General features: G+C 35.1%; 1 long non-coding RNA gene across 1 annotated transcript in view; it reads right to left on the reverse strand.

The window, feature by feature from the left end:
* Nucleotides 1-218: 218 nt before the first annotated feature.
* LOC105542237 overlaps nt 219-21216 on the reverse strand; it is a 114529-nt gene continuing 93531 nt past the window's right edge. The window contains exon 7 of the long non-coding RNA XR_001006438.1: nt 219-389. This is a non-coding gene — a long non-coding RNA (uncharacterized LOC105542237). The remainder of the gene's footprint in view (nt 390-21216) is intronic.

The following is a 21216-nucleotide window of genomic DNA, read 5'->3' on the forward strand; positions in this document are numbered from 1 at the left end:
CATTTTCATCTGTATACATAATTTATGCTAGTGGAATACATTTTCCATGTGTGTGTATAAAAACGAGCAGGTTGAATTGTGTTTGTGGAACGGATACTATCCGGGCATCACATATGTGGCATTTTGCTCTTCTGCAATTTCAAGTTTGTAATCTAAGACACAGAATTACTTAACAATGACTATAAATGCATGCTATGCTGCAAAGATAATTGCTTTTGCATTTCATCTGTTATTTGCTAGCATAACCTTTTTTTATATGTGAATTTCTTACCAAATGACTTCCAAATGAATATTTTGGAATACAATTAACTACACAATTAACTATAGGCTCCCAATTTGGTGCAGTCAGGAGATATTAGAATGTCTTCTACACCAGTGCTTCTCAAAGTCTGTAGAAGAAAGCAGAATTTCCCCCCTCATTAATCACTGACCAATTATTTTGAAAAAATATAACAAAAGTAAATTATTAGAAAAATGAAATTTAAAAATATGAAATAAACCTTTAAAAAATTTTAGTTGAAATAGACATAAAATTATTCATTGTGTCAGATTCTATAAAAGTTCTAACACTCGCAATTTCTAAATTTATCACAGGGCACATCAGTGACATGTAGTTCACAGAGACACTCTGGTTCACAGACCCCACTTTGAGTGGCACTGCCCTAGATAACGGTTGGTAAAAGAACTTGTGCACCTTTCAAGTTTCCATTTTGTTAGGAGATACTTAGAAAGTTAATAAAAATGTATTCTTTGTCCAAACTGCACAGGTTTGTGGGATCTGATAATGTGTCCTAGACTCTATTTTGGTGGTGGATTTCTGCAAAATCCATCTACAATTCCACTCTGGTTCTTCTGCAAATCAACCCTTGCTTAAATCTCTTCTGTGGCTTCCCATTGCCCTCAGGATGATATCAAAACAATTAGCCATGACACAATGATCTTTCCCCTCTTCCTATCTCTTCAACATCTTATCTGCCACTCTCCAAACAATCCCAGAAAACAAGATCATATTAGAAAACCTCAGAAGCCAATTTGAAGTGCCTCTTACCAAAGATGGGAAAATTTGAGCAACATATAAATAATAACTGCAATAGACTGAAAGACACCAAATAGATTTAAATCCATCTGTTCATAATAACACTTTAGAAAGGTATTGGGCCAGGCTAACTCAGTCAGTAGATCATGAGACTCTTAAAAAGGTCTTGTTCATCTTTGGAGGCTGCTAGGGAACTAACTCATTATTATGAAAATGGGTGAGTCAGGGAAAGATACAAGCATTCATCCTTTGTTATACAAACTTTGCCTCAGAACAAATACTTGATAAGAGAAAATTTCCTTTATAGAATTATTTTAACTAATAAAGAATTTCAGCAGTTCACAACCCCTAATGGAATAATGGCTATGTTTTAGTAACCACTTAGAAAATAAACATGAGATGCAATTTTTCAAAATCATTAAAGTGTTGAAAGAAAAAATAACCTAACCCATTAGCAAGAGGGCAGAGACAAAAGAGTAATTAAGCATCTAAACCAGTAAGTATTAAAAAGGACAAAACACATCAATTCTGAAAATACACATGTAAGTATGAAAACTATCAGATGACAAAACTCTCTGTGTGGGCAAGAAAACAAATTTGACCTATATATTTTTTAAAAGGTATGTTAAAGCCAAACCATAGAAATAAAAGGAAAACAGCAGGCAAAGATATAGCAGGCAAGCACAAAAACATTTGACAGGTGGCAGTGTCAAAGATACAAACACAACAAAGAGAAGACAGTTATACACCTCTACGGACAAAATAAAATGGTGTTGAACTATATAACATAAAATACTAGGAATATAAATAGAAATTGATAAAGCCACAATAGTAGTGGGAGACATCATGCCTTTTTCAATTTGTGATGCATAAAAGGCAAAAAAGAAAAAAAAGAGAGATGTACCTACTATGGTTTATCTCATTAACATACACACAATAAAATAGTTTTTTAAGGTATATAATAAGTCTCAACTGTTTTGTAATTTTTTCCTTTTAATTGTGGTAAAATACACATAACAAAAAATTGACCATCTTAACCATTTTAAGTGTATAGTTCGTACAGTTAAATACATTTACATTGTTGTGTAACCAATCTCCAGAATTCTTTCCATCTTGCAAAACTGAAACTTCACATCCATTAAATAATTCCCTATTCCTCCCTCTCCCAAGCATCTGGCAACCGCCATTCCACTTTCTGTCTCTATGAATTTGACTACTCTAGGTACCTCGTGTAAGTGAAATCATACAGTATTTGTCTTCTGTGCCTGGCTTATTGCACTTAGCATAGTGTACTCAAGGTATTTATGGTGTAGCCTGGGTCAGAATGTCCTTCCTTTTCATGACTGAGTAATATTCCATCATCTGTCTATATAATATTTTCTTTCTCAGTTCAGTCATCTCTGAACACTTGGGTTGCTTCTACCTTTTGGATCCTGTGAACAATGCTGCTATGAATATGTGTATGCTTTGGAAATTTTTTAATTAAAAATCAGTATTAGAGGAACCATTTTGGGATGGGCATTGAACTGGACACTGGATGAGAAATCATGTCGCCCTTTTAGTATCACCCAGGAAACACATCTTCAATTCATAAATGCAAAATTACAAATTGGTATGACTTTGCCGAGGTCCCAAGGAAATGAACAGCAAGCCAAGCTTGGGTTTGAACTCAGGTTTGTCTGCCTTCAAATTTTGAACTCAAATAATCAGATAATTAAGAAGAAGGTAGAAGAGATGTTTGTTTTTAACTGCAACATAAAAGGAACTCAGCATTCACGTAATTAATTTCTATTTGCCAGTTGTAACCTTCCTTATGCGTACATTTTCATCTCTTTGTTTTGAGAAAAACAACCTCCCTCATCTTGTGAGGTCTGATTCTTCTTTGTAGCACTTCTCTGGCCTCCTTGCTCCCTGCTCTGCCTCGGATAAATAAGTACAATTCACATCCCAGGTTACTTTTTGCCAATCACCCTCACTGAGAATTACTGATACAGAAGAAAGGGTCCAGGTCCCCATCCAAAAAATGGAAATAAAATAAAATTGCTCTAAGAATTGAAAGAAGTGATACATATAAATCACTTAGTGTAATGCCTGAAACATTATCATGTGCTCAATGCTGCTCTAAGTCATCACTCTTAATGGCCCCCTTAGTTTCCACTGTATCATAATTGATGTGATCACTCTATTGATGGATAACAGCTCATTGCTATTTTTACTATTATAAAAACAATACACTATATACCTCTGTATGGCACAATAGCATGCACAATATAATCTTATTTTTTAAATATCAGACATGCATAATACATATACACATAGGTATCTGGAAGAAGATAAAATGGTGAGGCTTGTGTTTCCAACTTTAGACTTTTTTGTTTTGTTCTTAGTCTTGTTTTGAGCAACAAAAATGTATTAATTTTAAAAACAGAAAAAAAAAATTATTTTAGAAAAAAGAGAATGCTGTAATCCCACACAAGAGAAAATCTACAACTTTCAGAAATGCAGGTCTAAATTGAAAATCAGTTCTTCGCTGAGTGAATATGCTTGTAATTAGCTGCTTATTTGAGACGAAAATGGGATACATGCCCATGTTAAACGTGATATTTATCTAAAAGAACTAATTTAAGAATGATTATCACACACCAAAGTGTGTAGTATTTTACCAAATCTAAGATGTCTTCAATTATAAGTTGCATCATTGTTTTATAGGCCATTAAGAAATAAGAAAAATTTCTAAATAAACTATGACATGTCATTGATTCTGAAATGCATCCTGATTTCCAAGAATTCAGAATGTGAAAATATTTGCAACTTAGACTTGATAAAAGAGTGTCATTCGCTTCCTGTCATTAATTTACTTCCTCATTTATTCAGTATATAACTCCCTTATCCAGAAATATTCTTCCAGTCCCCTAACATTCAAAGCACTGTTTGGAATTGAATTTAAAGATAATACATAAAATATTAACTCTCTGCTCTCAAAAAGGCTGAGGCATGAATCTATGTAGTAAACTATAATACAATATTTTCATGCTAGATCTGAAGTAAATAGGTGATGTTAGCGGGGCAGACAGGTCAGCACAATTACTATTTTCCTGAGGACACTGGGGAGCCTTAGTGAAGACCGTGTGTCTCATGTTCCCTTGAAAAAGGAGCACCTTTGTCCAGACACACAGAGGCGGATATGCAAAGGTCCAATACATCTTCTGCCAGGCCCTCTGAATCCAGCCCCGTCATTCCTTTGTTTTCTAAATGTGTGCCTCACATACATGAGGTAGGAAAGATTACATCTCAGCCTTGGCTTGAAAAATGAGAGAAACAGGTTTTTAAAAGGGCTTTTGAAGCCTTCAGGATAATAAGAAATTGCCTCAGATGCTGCAGTGAGCATCTGAAATCAGTGCAAAAGGTTAAAAAAGGAAAAGTGTATAGTTAAATTTGCCCTGGAAAAAAAATAGTAAGTCAGCTTAAATTACCACAACTTAAGTACCTAAAGTTCAAAAACGTGATTTTTTTTTTTTTTTTTTTTTTTGAGACGGAGTCTAGCTCTGTCACCCAGGCTGGAGTGCAATGGTGCGATCTCGGCTTACTGCAACCTCCGTCTCCTGGGTTCAAGCGATTCTCCTGCCTCAGTCTCTCGAGTAGCTAGGATTACAGGCACCTGTCACCACACCCAGCTAATTTTTGTATTTGTGGTAGAGACGGGGTTTGCTGTGTTGGCCAGGCTGGACTCAAACTCCTAACCTCATGATTCACCTGCCTCAGCCTCCCAAAGTGTTGGGATTACAAGCATGAGCCACTGCGCCCAGCCAAAAACGTGATTTTTAAATTTCATTGTTTTGTATGTTTCACATGATAGCTTTCTTTGCTTTTGGGGGATTAAGGAAAAGTTCTTAGGAAGGCAAGTAAGAAAATAAAAGAATTCATTCTCTCTCGCTCTCTCTTTCCAGACTCATAGTTGAATTTGCCTAAGTTAAATACCCAAATAATGTGATTCCACTTCAATCACTTACAGAATTCAAAGCACGTAATCACTGAACAGGAGCAATAAAAATAAATACCGTGAACCAAAGGCAAATCAAAGGAAACCATAAAACTATAGTCATGAACCAAAGGAAGGAGCAAGGATGGATTCAAGACAGAAATCAAAGAACATGATAAAAATTCAAGCTAAATGTTTATATTTTAGATGATTATTTACATAGAAGAAGTGAGCACTGTTTTTAAAATATCCAGATAACATAATGCTAGATACAGTTAAAAATGAATGTTCCTCCATCCCCTTCTGTTTCTTTTCCACAGATACAAGCACTGTTAACAATTTGGTCTATATTCTTTTGGAATTTCTGCTCATACATACGAGTATATTATACATATCAATATTTAAATGTGTTAATATGCTTATCCCTGTTGTGTTTCCTTTTACGTGACTTCCTCCTTTTCTCCTGTGGTGGTTTGGAATTGTGGCACAAAGAAGGAGGAGGAATAAATATGCAGTTTACAGAATAGGATTCAGAATAGGATTTTTGAGTCTTTAACAATATAAAGGTTTTGAAAAGCCTGGGTTTGTCATGAGATATAATTTTCTAAAATTTAAAATTTGTAAATTTTATTAACCTAATTGGTCTGATTTTATACTTTTAAAGATACCCACTATAATGTAGAAGAGGCAGGAAGAAGAAACAGAGTCCTCTTCCTTTTTACTTTCGAGTAGAAAGCAGTAGGGTAAAAAGATCAGATTCTTGCCCATGTCTTCCCTGAGTCATTTTTCTGGGAAAGGAAAATGAGGGATGGGTCAAACTACATTCTTCCCATACAATGAGAGTATCTAAGACAAATGAGACTACGGTCTCATTTCCATATGCTGTACTCCTTTAAGTCTATAACTTGGCTTGGAGTCACATTCAGAATTCCACGGGGGCATTAACCAGCACTGGAGCGTTGAGCAAAGCCTGCACCTGGTGTCCAGTGCAGCACATAGCTTCCATGTGCACTTGTATGAGGCTTCTGCAACAAGGACAAAGAAACTGCAGCATTAGGGAATTTTGTGAAAAAGATGCAAATGACCAGCGTCAGTGTACACAGCTCAAAATTAAGGTCCAATATTATGTACTGCCTTCACACCTGGGGAAAACTGGGAGAGCCTCAAGTGGCCTCACAACAAGTTCTCCTCCCCATTTTGCTCCCATAGATAAGGTCACCTAGCCAAACAGCCCTCCTTTTTAGGAGGACCAGGCGCAGTTCCTGCTTATACCTGAGAGGCAGGTTTTGGTTCCCTGACAGCCTGCGGAATTTTCAACAAAGCAATCACATCCTCCCCCGGGAACCAGAGAGCACTAGGCTCTCCTGATACTAAAAAGCCTACCTCCTGCAGCCCCTGCCTCCTGTAGCCCCTGCCTCCTGCAGCCCCTGCTTGTTCACCCTCTTCCTAAGCCAATCACCTATGTGGTCCTCAGTTGCCTGTGGCGCCTTCCCCCGGCCCCCTGTGCTGCGAGTATGGGTGATTAATAACTCACTGTCAACCTCATCTGTCTGGTGTTGGTGTTCAGTCATCCCCATAACCTGGGGCAATGGTGTAAATATAAGGTGTGAAAAACCACCATGCCCCCTGTCTTTAGCAGTGAAGGCTGGTACATGCTTGACCTCAGCAATATTTTTGTTCTTTTAAAAAGATAAATCTATCAATTTAATGCAACTCCAGTCATACCCCCAGGTATTTTTGAGTGCGAAGGAGCAGGGAGCAGGATGAGGGAGAATATAGGGAGGTTGGAAGCAAAGTTAAAAAAAAAAAAAAGAAATTACTAATTTTCACTTCTTTTAAAAGGATTTTTTTAAAGTATAGAAATTTTGAAATAAATCAATCGGGAAAGCTATTACAAGCAAGTATAAATCAAAAATTAAATACAGCAAAATAAAAGATAAGGCCAACTACACTATCAGGCAAAAAACAATTCAAAAAAGGGAACTGAATGGGACAAAGCAGATGATTTTAATTCTCTAAGAAACAGACTTGAAAATAAAAATGTGGTATTTATGAACCTTTAAATTAAATACAATCATTTTCAAGCCCTCCCTCCTTGAGATTATTCTAGAATTAACCTGATTAGAGTTGTGGTGTATCCCAAATTCCAATTATATGGTCACAGGCAATCCCTCAGACTTGATGCCTCAGATACCTAATTATAATTGGTATGTGTAGCTTTCACTAGTTTATATCCAAGTGTTGGAGAAGACACTTAATTTCTCCTCCATTTACTGACAACAGGTGTGGGGAAAAATGTATATGGGTTTTTTAATTTTTAGAATGAGATTATCCTAGGTGGAATCCATCCATCCATCCTTGAATAGTTTGAACCCAAGCTTCATGGCTTCCATATTTTTTTTCTGAATAGAAAGAAAGAAAATAATGAGGAAGAATTGTCTAGTCTGAAATTCGCTTTACCAGTTATAAGGTTACACTGTTAGGTCAGGACACTGCAGAGATGAATCAGAGGGAGTCAAAGGGAGAAGGGAATAAAGAAATATCTTAGATTCATTGGGGGACAGGGGAAGTACAGGTGGCTGCATCGTCCATGTGTAGGACATATATTGTCTTCAGTAATCGCCACAAATATACTCCTCTTTTGCATTAGTGAAACATGTTCACACGTTTGTTATTGCTGATGTATTTAACAACAGTGAGAGAAATTGCTATAGGAAATATAACCCCAAAAAGGAATTAAAGGAAAAAAAAAAAAAAAGCTTTATCTAGGTTAGATGGTGATTTAGTTTTCAGCAGAGAAAATCCAGAACAGTGAAAGGATCATGCTGGTCTTTTCATCTATGTTCTCCCTTGCGTTGATTCAAGCATCTCTAAGAGTTATTTCAAGAACCATTTTCACACATTCACTGATTTTTGTTTCTTTTTTTAAGCCTTCTGGAAGCAAAACCCAAGCTGTCTATTGCAGCCATGGAGATAAACAGAGATCTGAAAGCTATCATTTTGAAGTTTTCTTCTCTTTTAACTATTCTTAACAGGGTAAAGCTACCCTAACTACATGATAGAATCACCTGGGGAGCTGTTCAAAAATCCCAGATTCTCAGGACACATCCAGGGCCAATTAAATCAGAATGTTGTGAGGTATGCACCAGGCATGGTAGAAGTTGGTGACTTCTGGCAGCAATATTGTCTTGGGACCCAGATTTACGGATTTTTAGGTCATCATTTTAAGCCCTTATGTTAGAATAGCTTTCACATCTTTTACAAATATTACCCACTTAATCTTCACTACAAGCCATGTGATGGGTTTTACTCTCCAAGTTTTACAAATTAGGACATTAGGGTTCAAAGGGGCTTGCAAGTGGCAGACACCAGTGTATAATCCATTGACATGAATCCTAAGAAAAGCTAGATGTCCCAAAACTAGATTGTTCACCAGCTTCCCCAGGGACTTAAGCTCTCATTACAGAATTCCTACAGAAGAGAAGGGCTGGGTACATATTATCAAAGATTGAAGAATAGGGGCAAAGGTACCTCTAACACCCATATTATTTCTCTTTTTATGGCAGTCAGGTGGCTTGCAGTGAGTATTGAATGATCAGCATGATGAAACTGCTTCATCAGCTCATACGATCTAGAATTTAGGAGAAAACTGGGAAGTTCCCAAGTAATCCCATGCTCAGATACAGTCTCAGTAACATGTACCATTACCTTTATGATGAAGCAATATGAACATGGTATTGTTTGTGCCAGTTTTTTAAGGAGCCATACAACATTGTCAGTGTTATTAAGGTTATGAATTGGGAATTACCTGGATAGGACACCCACTACCTCATTCACTGTCTGCATGGATTCAATTAATATGATTGGTCAGACAGGATGAATTTTTGTGCATAACTAGGTGCTTAGTTGCAGGATAGGGGAAGGTTCCCACATAAAGGAGGATCATTCATTGGCCGAGAATATTGAGATTGCTACCAACCAATAACATCGATGACTCTTAAAACCATATTAAGACACAAATGGAATGGTGAACTGAGAACCTCTGAAAATCCTCTCCATAAAATCACTGAGAACATTGGCAAAAATAGCCAAAACTAACTTTTATAAAACCCTATAAATTAATCTAAAGCTTGAAACAAAGGGATTGTTTATTCAAGAAAAAAAAATGGTAAGAAGAATGGGTGTTGTGACATTTTAACTTGCCTTATTTCCATTACCTTCTTCTCAACTCCATGGTACCCTGAAAAATCAACAGCCACAATACAACGCCATTAAAGGTGCCAAACAGGGTTGGAGCTCTTTCAAAGCCTCACTCACAGAGAACTGTCACTGTTCGACTTGTTTGACTTGTCACTGTTTGACTTGTCCATTAGTTCCCTAGAAGACCGTACACACAAGGCTTGTCTTTAATTGACTAGACTCGGAGATTACCCAGTGTGAACAGGCTTTTGCCCAGGGGTATTTGTCAAAAAGAAAAAATAATCAACAGCGATTTTTCGCCATTACTATGGCAATAACAATTGGTCCAAACAAGTTGACCAAAAACTTTGAAAGAAAAACCTGGGGAGTTAGATGTTTTTCAGAGGCTTTGAAAAATTCGAAATATTCATAGGAATCTAGAAGGTCACACACATGTGTAGGGAAAAAACTAAGAAGGCCTTAAGCTGTCTCACCTGGCTGACCATGAGGCTCTGCATAAGTAGGGAGAGAATGCTAAGACAGAGTGATAAAGGAAATGGATGTATATCAAAGGCATGTCCTGACATGCACACAGAGTCAGAGTCCTTGTCAAAGACAGGGAGACATTCTGGTTCCAGGATTTTAGTGAAATCTCTGTCCAATCAATACCTGATCACTAAACTAACCAACCAGAAACTTCAAGGGTCATACATGGCAAAGAATACGTATGGTACAGAGTTAGTTTAGGTAAGTCACTAAGAACACAAGCAGCAACAAAAACAACAATAACAAAGAGCAATGACAACAAACCCTAAAGAGAGGGAGAATCTATTTTCTAGAGTAGCCACTTTAAATTATCACAAATTTCCAGTTTCAACAACAAAAAATGATGAGACATGCAAAGAAACAAGAAAGTATGAGCCACACATAGAAGAAAAACAGTCAATACAAATTATTCCTGAGGCAGCCAAGATGTTGGACTTACTAAACAAAGACTTTAAGTCAATTGTTTTTAATATGTTCAAAAACTAGAGGACACCAAATGTATGACCAGTGAAAGAAAAAAATTGTTGTTAGACTCTACTAAAACTAAAAACTTTTGCTCTGTGACACTGACACTGTTAACAAAATAAAAAGACAAGCCATAGACTGGAAAAGTAATTGCAAAATATATATCTGATATGTAATTGGCATCCAAAATATGCAAAATCTCTTAAAACTCAACAATAAGATAATAACTATCTAATTTAAAACTAGGCAATGAGGTTTTAATTTCAAACTTCATTGAAGAAGAAATACATGTGACAAATAGGCATATGAAAAGATGTTCAACATCACATGTCATTAGAGAATTATAAATTAAAGCAACAATGAATTATCACTACATACCTATCAGAACGACCAAAATCCAGAACACTGTCAACAGCAAATACTGATGAGGATGTGGAGCAATAGGAAAATTCATTGCTAGTGGGAATGCAAAATGACACAGCCACTTTGGAAGACAGATTGGCAGTTACTCACAAAACTAAACATACTCTTACCATATAATCCAGAAATTGTGTTCTTTTGTATTGACCCAAAGAAGTTGAAATTCTATGTTCACACAGAACTTGCACACAAATGTTTACAGCAGCTTTATTCATAATTTACAAAACTTGGAAGCAACCAAGAATAGGTGAATGGGTTTTAAAAACACAAAACTGTGGCATATTCCTACAATGAAATATTATTCAGTAACAAAAACAAATGAGCTATCAATCTATGATAACTCATGAGGGAATCTTAAGTATATATTGCTAAGTGAAAGAAGCCAACCTGTAAACACTACATATTGTATGATTCCAACTATACGACATTCTGGAAAAGGCAAAACTATAGAGTCAGTAAAAAGATCAGTTGTTGTCAGAAGTTTGGGGAAAGGGAGAAATGAATCAGTGCAGCAGAGGGGAATTTTCAGACAGTGAAACTATTCTGCAGGAGACTATAATTGTGGATACATGTCCAACAAAAAGAGTAAACCCTAATGTAAACCATGAACTTTTGTTATTAATAATGTATCAATATTACCTCACCAATTGTAACAAATGTACCACACTAATACAAGACATTAATAATAGGTAAAGCTGGGGAAGCATGTGAAGTTATATATGTGAACTATATGTACTTTCCACTCAACTTTTGTCTGAAACTAAAAACTATGCAAAATAATAAAGGCTATGAATTAAAACAACCAGAAAAAAATACTAGAGAAAACTATATCTAAAGAAATAAAGGAAACAATGAGAATAATGTCTCACCAACTACATAATATCAATAAATAGAAATGATTTTTAAAAACCAAATATAAATTCTGGAGTTGAAAAGTACAATAACTGAAACGAAAAAATTACTATGGGTACTCAACAATGTATTTGAGTAAGCAGAAGAAAGAATTAGCAAACTTGAAGATAGATCAATTAAGATTAGCCAATTTAAGAGACAGAAAGAAAAAAGAAAAAAACCAGAGCCTCAGAGATCTATGGGACATCATTAATTGTGCCAACATATGCATAATGGAATTCTAGAAGGAGAGGAGAATGAGAAATGGGCAGAAAGAATATTTTTTTTTAATGGCCAAAAATTAACAAATTTAATTTTAAAAAAACCATTTATTTAGACATGAAAGGAGCTCAACATACTCCAATAGGATACACTCTATGTGATCCATACCAATGTATATCATAATCAAACTGTCAAAAATCAAAGATGAAGAGATTTTTGAAAGCAGAGAGAAGCTACTTATGCATAAGTTATTCTCAATATGATTAACAGCCAGTTTCTCATTAGCAATCACAGAGGCTAGAAAGCAGTAAGATGATATATTTAAAGTGCTGAAAGAAAAAAAGAGTCTGGCAACCCAAAATTTTATATCCAGCAAAACTAATCTTTAAAAGTTTACAGAAATTAATAAATTCCCAGATAAACAAAAGCTGACACAACTGGTCATTAGCAAACCTTCTCCACAAGAAAAACTAAAGGAGGCTCTTCTGGACGAAATAAAAGGACACTACTTGGCAGTAACTTAAAAACTATAAGGAAATACTATGAAGCAATAGATAACATCAGTAGAGGTAACTACATAGGTAAATATAATATACTGCACAAATATATTTTTGGTTGTAACACTTCTTTTTTTCTCCCTAACTTAAGTGATAACCGCATAAATAAATAATAAATTTGTGTTTATGGGCATATAATATATTAAAATGTAATTTTATGGCAATAATAGCATAAGAGTGGGAAAGAATAGAGCTGTGTAGGAGCAAAGTTGAATATACTATTAAAATTCAGTTGGTAATAATCTAAACTAAATTTTTACAAGTTTAGATATTAATTATAATTCCTCAGGGCAACTACTAAAAAAAAAAATTTTAAACAATATATAGTAAAAAAAAAAAAACAAGTGAATTAAAATGGGACACTAGAATATCTCTAGTCAACACAAAAGAAGGCAGTAACAGAAGAATAGAGGCACAACAAGAGCAACAACCAAAAGAAAAAACTCAGAAGAAATATAGAAAACAGAAAAATGGAAGATGTAAATCATACCTTATTGGTAATTAAATTACATGTAAATGAATTAAATACTTCACTAGCAGAAGAAAAGAAATAAGAAACATTATGATGGATATAAATGAAATTAAAAATACAAAAACAATAGAGAAAATCAATAAAACCAAAACTAGTTTTTGGAAAAGATTAGGAAAACTGACTATCCTATAACTAGACTGAGCAAGAATAAAAGAAAGAAGACTCAAAATACTAAAATCAGGAAAAAAGAGTGGACATTACTACATATCTTATAGAAACAAAAAGATTATAAGAAAATACTACGAAAAATTATGTAACAACAAATTAGATCATTTAGAAGAAATTGACACATTTCCAGAAAGATAAAACTTCCAATATTGACTCAAAAATAAATAGAAAATGTTAATAAACTTAATACAAGCAAAGAGATTGAATTAGTAATATTAAAAATTCCCACAAAGTGCCATGACAGGGATATTGCTTAAAAAAAAAACAAACAGAAAAAGAAAAAAGAAAATTCCCATAAAGAAAAGACCAGATGCTTGTTCAGTGATTGCTAACAAAAGTTAAAGAAGAATTGACATCAATCCTTCTCAAGCTCTTCCAAAAAATAGAAGAAAAAGGAACACTTCTCATTTTCTGAGGCCCAAATTACTCTAGACAGATATCACAAGAAGAGAAAATTATAGATCAATACCCCCATGTATACCAATGCAAAAATCTTCTACAACAAAATACTTGCAAATTGAATCTAGCAATATATAAAAGGGCTTATCCAAATGGGATTTATCCCATTTTTATGGATTCAAAGACAATATTGTTGAGATGGTAAAACTCCACAAATTGATCTACAGACCTAACGCAATTTCTATCAGGATGCCAGCTGCCTTTTTTTCCCCCAAAATTGACAAGCTTAATATAAAACTCATATAAAAATTCAAGGGACCCAGAAGAGTCAAAACAATCTTAAAAGAACAAATTTGGAAAACTAATACTTCCATATTTCAAAACTTATTACAAAGGTACAATAAACAAAACTGTGCCGCTGGCTTTAAAATAAATATACAGATCAGTGGAATAGAATTGAGAACACAAAAATGTACCCTAACATTTATGGTAGATCAATTTTTGACAAAACTACCAAGACAATCCAGTGGAGAAAATTTCAATATTTGTAAATCGTATATAAAGGACTAATATTTAGAATATATAAAGAACTCTTACAACCCGACAATAGAAAGACAAGCAACCCATTTAAAAAGTAGACAAAGAATTTAAGTAAACTTTTCTCTGAAGAAGATATACAAATGGCCAACAAGCACATGAAATATACTCAACATCACTAATCATTAGGAATAAGAAAATCAAAAACAAAAAACAACCCTCAGATACCACTTCACACCTACCACACCTACCAGCATGACTATAATAAAAAAGATGGATAATAACAGATGTTGGCAAGAATGTGGAGAAATTGGAACCATAACACATTGCTGGTGGGAATGTAAAATGGTACTGTCATTTTGAAAAATAGTTTGACATTTTTTCAAATGTTAAACATACAGTTTAAATCATGTTGAGTAAAAAAAGACAAACACAACAATTCCATTTACATAAAGTTTAAAAGGCAAAGCTATAGCGCAGAGATACATAGTTAGGTGGTAAAACTATTACAAACATTTTTTAAAAAACGATTATCATTAAAGCCAAGATAATAATTACTTTAGGGGTTAAGAAGAGGTTTTTGGTGTGGAAGAAGCACATGAAGGGAACTAATGTAATGATAATGCTATACTTTTTGGTGTGAGTGATGGTAATTTGGCTGTTAATTTTATCATAATTCAATAAGCTTGCACATTTATGTAGCGTGCACTTTTCTACTAAGTGCTATATTTCATAATAAACACTCATTTTAATGTGCAAGTGAAAAATCTATGAACAAAATGTACTATAAGCTACTTAATCATTCCCATACTGTTGACATTTTGATTGCTTCCAATTTTTTATTATTCTTAACAACATAGCAATTAACGTTTTTGTGCAAAACTCTCCACATTTTTTATTATTAACTTGAGATGAATTTCCTTATGTGGGAACATAAAGGCAAAGTATTCAAATAATTGCAACTATGATTGCTCAAACACAGTTTTTCTTTCTTATGCTACATGTGGTTTATTTCAACCCAATGCTCAGTTTTCCAAGACCTTTCTGAATTCTGATTCTGTCCTGTTACTATCCCCTATCTTTTCAAGGTGTTCCCAACTTCCTCTTAAGCAGGCTCGTCAATCACTTACTGCAAGCCCAGGCTTGGAAAGTGAGCTTGCTTCTGCTCCTGCATAGTTACCTGTATCAATGTTCAGGACCATGTTGAGAGCCCTTCTGATAAGGAAGGGATTCCTGTGCCTGAGATTTGTGGCCTGTGCCTTCCAGACAGCAATGCATTCTGAAAACTATTATGATGCAATGCCATTGCCACTGTCAAAGAACAATGTTCATAAAGTTAGAAACATGACATGGCTAAATAGAGATGGAGCATATGTCAAGTACTTTATTCAACTCATTAATTAATAAGGGATCAGTAGGATGGTAAAACTGATTCAAAGAACAGTTTAAGGAATGAAGATTGATGGATGTATTGTCTGTTTTCACACTGCTACAAAGAACTGCCCAAGACTGGGTAATTTATAAAGAAAAGAGATTTAATCGACTCACAGTTCAGTGTGGCTGGGAAGGCCTCAGGAAACTTACAATCATGGTGGAAGGCAAAGGGGAAGCAAGGCATCTCCTTCACAAGGTGGCCAGAAGGAAAACGAATGCGGGAGACACTACCAAACACTTATTATAACATCAGATCTCCTGAGAACTCACTTGTTATGAGAACAACACGGAGGAAACCATGCCCACGATTCAATTACCTCCACCTGATCTCTCCCTTGACATGCAGGGATTATGGGGATTATAATTCAAGATGAGATTTAGGTGGGGATACAGCCAAACCATATAAATAGAGTTAGTTCAAAAATGCTGAAATGAATTTGCTAACAGATATAAAACTATATAGTGTCTCACAGGGTGACAAAATAATAACAGAATTAATCTTTTTACCAGGCAGAAATCCACAAATTAACATGTAATTTCACAGTGTGTGGGTTTTAATCAAGTGGAAATAATCAGTAAAACTCAGGTGTATTCTGCTACTAGTGAAATAATCCTTAGGGAAAGGATTGTAAAATAATGCCCCCACATGACATTGAACATCAAAAGGACATGCATTTGTACTTTGGCTTTATTTCCAAGTGTTGGATAATTTTTTCCAACACCACTCTTTTTTCAGTGGTCTTGAAATATCACTGGGTCTGTCTTTTGCTGTTTTGAAAATCCTGAAAAACTGGGGTAGGTAGTAAAATTCAATGTAATTTTACTACTTAAAATTCAAGTCACTAAATAGAACATGCATTATTTTTTTCTTCCCAAGGCCAATTCAATTCTTTCGTTATCTGAAAGCTCACAAAAGGCCAATTGTTTTGCTTTCTGAAGCCACTGATGTTTACCAAGGTATAAGAAACTTCCTATCTTGAAGTGTTCATGGATAGAACATATGCCCAAGAGTCTCCTAAAATTTCATTCAGATAATTGCTTCATGGGCACACGTGCATTTTTGTTAAAAAGAGAACAAAGTTCTATGATCACAGAGGGTTAAGAAACACTGCCAAGTGGGGCTCCTGCAGCTAGTACTCCCATGGAGTTAGTCGCCACATTGTAGGGTGCCTTTACCTTTTCCTCACACGTGTTCTGTTGCCTTCTTTAGAATCACTGGGTATAAACTCTGCTTCTAGTCACATCCCTGCTATCCACCAGCCTGGAAACATCTGCATCCTTCTTATGACAAAAGGTACCCATAGCACTCCATAGTATCTATACACACACACACACACGCACACAGAGTAACACTGCCAAAAAGGTAAAGGCACAAAAGGCTGCCAAATCCCTGGCTGTTATACTTTGCAAACATGAAAACCAAAAAGCCCTGCTGTTATTAAAGTTCTGCTCATTTGTTAACATAATTCCTTTTGCTCTAAATTTTATTTGCAGTCTGTCTTTATTTTCCTTTTGCTCTAAATTTTATTTGCAGTCTGTCTTTATTAAGAATTCAAACACACCCTAATGTATCATTTACATTATGTGAATATGTGTTTAGCATAAGGCTATTCCAAGGTACCAAGAGAAATTGATGCTAAAATTATATTTCCTGTGTAATCTGTAAAATGAAAGTTCAAAACCCATATGAAGGCAGGAACAATCTGCCAGCTTGTTGCAGGTGCAATAAGCCATCTTGTCATTTGGTCAGCCCAAAACAAATGAGTCGAGAAATGCCATTATAGGCCATTTTCAACTCACAAATTTCATTCCAATTAAAGACTAGGGTTCCTGGTTGCAGAATGGATTGTGTCTATAATGAGTTTTATATTTAAATACACCCCAAGATACTATTTTTGCTAGGATTTTTTTTCTTATTTGCATAAGAGGCCTGATGGGGCAGAAAGATAGGGGATGGGAAAGATAAAGGGGACATAATGGAAGATTATAATCTCTTTCCAATAATGGATAAATAACATCTTAGAGAATGGCAATGTAATAATAGGTGCCATTTGCTGAACACTTAGTGTGTGGCAAAGGTTATACTATAACCTTGAGAAATATTTGTTCATTCATTTATTTAATAGCTGTTGAGTGCCTACTATGTGTAAAGAACTGCCTTATGTGTCCTAGAACATAAAATATACAGTTTATATCCTCATAGTGTTAATATGCTAAAGAGAAGAGAGCCCATAAACACAGAAATAAATACAACTACTGCACACACATACATACACACATATGTATATAATTTTTAACTTGCAACATGCTTCACAGAGGTGGTTGAATTGTGCTGGACAAGGACTGATTTGGCCAGATGGTCAAAGCCTCTCTTGGAGGTCTCATGAGAATATCTGGAAAAGCTTTCTGCATAGAGAAAACAGCAAATGCCAAAGTATTGAGAGTGAATAGTGTTTGGCACGTTTGAAAAATCCAGAAAGAAGACCAGTGGTGATGGGGATAAGGAGAAAAATGAGAAGAGATTAAAAGACCATTTGAAAGTTTAAGTAAAAGAATAATGTTCATTTTTCAAAGCTCACTCTGGTTGCTCTGTGAAGACTACATGGTGAAGGGATGGAGTGGAAGCAAAGATGCTGGTTAGGAGTCTGTTGGGTTGATGTGGATGGAAGATGATGGCAGTTGTGACCAGGCTTATCAGCGAGCGTGATGAGGATTGGCAGAATTCTGGTTATATCTTTTATTTTTGAGGTGGAACCATTAGGATTTGATGATGAATTAAATATCAGGTCTGGGGTCAAGGGAGGAACCAGAGATAAATACTATGGCAAAATAGAAGAACCCCTGCCCACCCTACTCCTCTTCTCATAATGGAAAAATTGACACAAGATATTGGAAATTCACTGAGTGTGGTGACTCATGACTGTAATCTCAGCTACTTGGGAGGCTGAGGTGGGAGGATCAATTGAGGCCATGAGTTTGAGATCAGCCTGAGCAATACAGCAAGACCTTATCACTAAAAAGAAAAAAAAAATAGGCATCAGAAATTCACCATAGCAGCCAAACAAATGTCCCACTCCAGTGCAATGCAAAACATGTTCAATTTAATGAAAATCAATAATGAACTTTTCTATAAGGAAACCATCTAGCCAATTGACAAGTATTTTTGAATATATATATACACACACACACACACATATATATATAAAGATTTTAAGGATAGTTAAAGGATTACCCTCAGATCCCAACAGTGAAATGTAAATGAATCCATATAATCAAAAGGAAATTTGAATTTTTATTTTTGATAGCTTTCATAATATACATTTTCTTCACCAATTCTGTGTCTTGGAAAATATTGTAAGGAAATAACCAAATATGGAATTAGACTTACGTTCAAAAACATTAACTATAATGATAATGAAGGGAAATTAGAAATAATATAAATATCCAATGATAGAAAATGACTAAATATATTGTGGTACAGCCATTTATGCTGTTATTAAAATCATATTTTGGAATCTTTTTTGTCACTATAAAGTCATCATGATGTAAATAAAATGGAGTTCAAAAGCACGATAAAAAATGCTACATGGATAAACATGTATGTATGCAAATAACAGAAAGTAGAAAGCTAAAAGGTTAATAATGGTTTTCTCAAAGAGGTCAGATGATAGATTATTATTTCTAAAATCTCAACAATGAACATGTATTACTTATATAATTAATACAATTATACAACTTTTGCAAGCCCTAAGAAGTCCGTAGAACATTCTGGGATCCAATATATGCCCCTTTGTGTCAAGATATGACAGTTGCTTTCAAACCAGGCCTGGAAATTTTTATGGACCCCCTAGGATAATTCTGCTTTTTGCCTGATTTTACCTCTCTGAACTTAGTGATGTCGGCAGGGTTCCTCTGGGAGTCACTTAAAGTCATTTTGGGTTTGGATATTTTTCTTATTTGGCTTACCTTATAGATTATCTTAGTTCAGGCTGCTATAACAGATTGCCATAGACTGGGTTGCTTAAACAACAAACATTATTTCTTACAGTTATAGAGGCTGAGAAGTCCAAGATCAAGGTGCTGGTAGATCTGGTGTCTGGTGAGCATCCTCTTCCTGATTTGCAGATGATACCATCTCATTGGATTCTCATATGGCGAAAACAGGGCAAGAGAGAGAGCCCTCTTGGATCCCTTTTATAAGAACACTAATTCCACTCATAGGGGCTCTGCCCTCATGACCTAATTATCTCCTAAAGCCCCACTTAAAAATACCTTCACATTGGAAGTTAGATTTCAACATATGAATTTGGGGAAACATAGATATTCAGTCCTTAAAACATATTGCTTGACCTTTACCTTCATCTGGTCCTGGCTGCACGAAATTGTGCTGGAACTTCTTGATGTTGGAGGCATGTTTTCTTCTGCTGGTAAAATGCTTCCTCCTTGCCATACTCCTTTCATGCTTTAAGTGGTAATGTGTGAAAGGTGGAGTCAATTCGCTGTGTACAGATCATTTCGCACACAGGCTTTTAGTGGCCTAGCCTCTCTGGTTCCCACATTTGCCAGATTTTCTCACATACCAGCAGGAAAAAGATACAAGAGGAGCCTTCTGGGTCACAGAGACTCAAGAACAGTGGAGCATCATTTCAGGGAGATCGAACACACTTGTTTTTGCCATTTTCTCTTCTGTTATCTAACCAAACCAAGGCACCCTTTTCTCAAAATGTGGGAAATGAATGAAACCAAATATGCACTAACAAACTTCTGTGAGCTGGTCATATTTAGCCAAGTACAAAAGCACATGTACAGATGATTAATAGGTGCCCAAACTCAAAATGGAGACCAAATTTTCAAACCATCTGACTTAAAGATTCGTGCATATGAGATCAGCAAGTTTTTTCCAAAAATAATCATGTCCACAGATTCCTATCATCATTGTATTGATTCTCAATTTTTATTTAATTTGATTTTATTAAAGTCCTTAATGAAAAACTTTTCTTGCACAATCATTAAATCTCTTGTGGCTCTTATGTGGCTTTGGAGGAAAAATAATACTATGAAAAGGTGGTTGCTGAAGGGTGATTTAATCAGCATTCTCATAAATTATACAACTTTTCTGTCTGCTTTGCATAGAGGGAAAAGTCTTAGTGCAGAAAGAGTGTCTTCCATATTTTAATTTGATTTCCACGCCCAATTATTTTTTGCTTAAACTCAACACACTCGTGATTTTACAAGGACGACAATGTTGTGGGATGAAATAAAACTTTGTAAAACTTCTACATTTACTTTTCTTTGTTGGAAATTGAACTCTCACTATAATCCAAGGATATAGTCCACAAAGGGAACTTATTTTATTTCTATGTTAAATCAAAGACAATGTAAAGCTGATAAATTTACTAGTCTCTTTGAAAAAAAAAAAAAGTGTAGCCAGAAAAATTACCAAGTATGAGCAATAGAATTTTTAAAAGCCAGTTTCTATCAATTTTTCCAGGTATGCAAGCTCACACCTTCTCCCTCAAACCACCAGTTATATGAAAAAAGCCTTTAAAATCCTGTTAATTTTTTCATTGAAATGCTTTGCACATTTGTCCAGTGCTTTTCACTGCCAAATTCTAGACCAAATCTTAATTTATTTTATTGACAAACCTGAGATATTGCAGTATCTTGTATTTCCTCTCTCTATTCTCTCACCTGCTGACCTATTCAACACCTAAACTGTTGCTTTTATTATATAAATTACCTAATGAAAATACTCATAATTATCTCTGCAATCAAACTCAAGCTTTTCAGATTGGTAGGAAAACAAAAATAACAGCGATAATATTAATAGTGGCTAATTTTTACTTATAAA

This window comes from Mandrillus leucophaeus, unplaced genomic scaffold (assembly GCF_000951045.1).
Source record: "Mandrillus leucophaeus isolate KB7577 unplaced genomic scaffold, Mleu.le_1.0 Scaffold254, whole genome shotgun sequence".
In the NCBI taxonomy this organism is placed as follows: Eukaryota; Metazoa; Chordata; class Mammalia; order Primates; family Cercopithecidae; genus Mandrillus; species Mandrillus leucophaeus.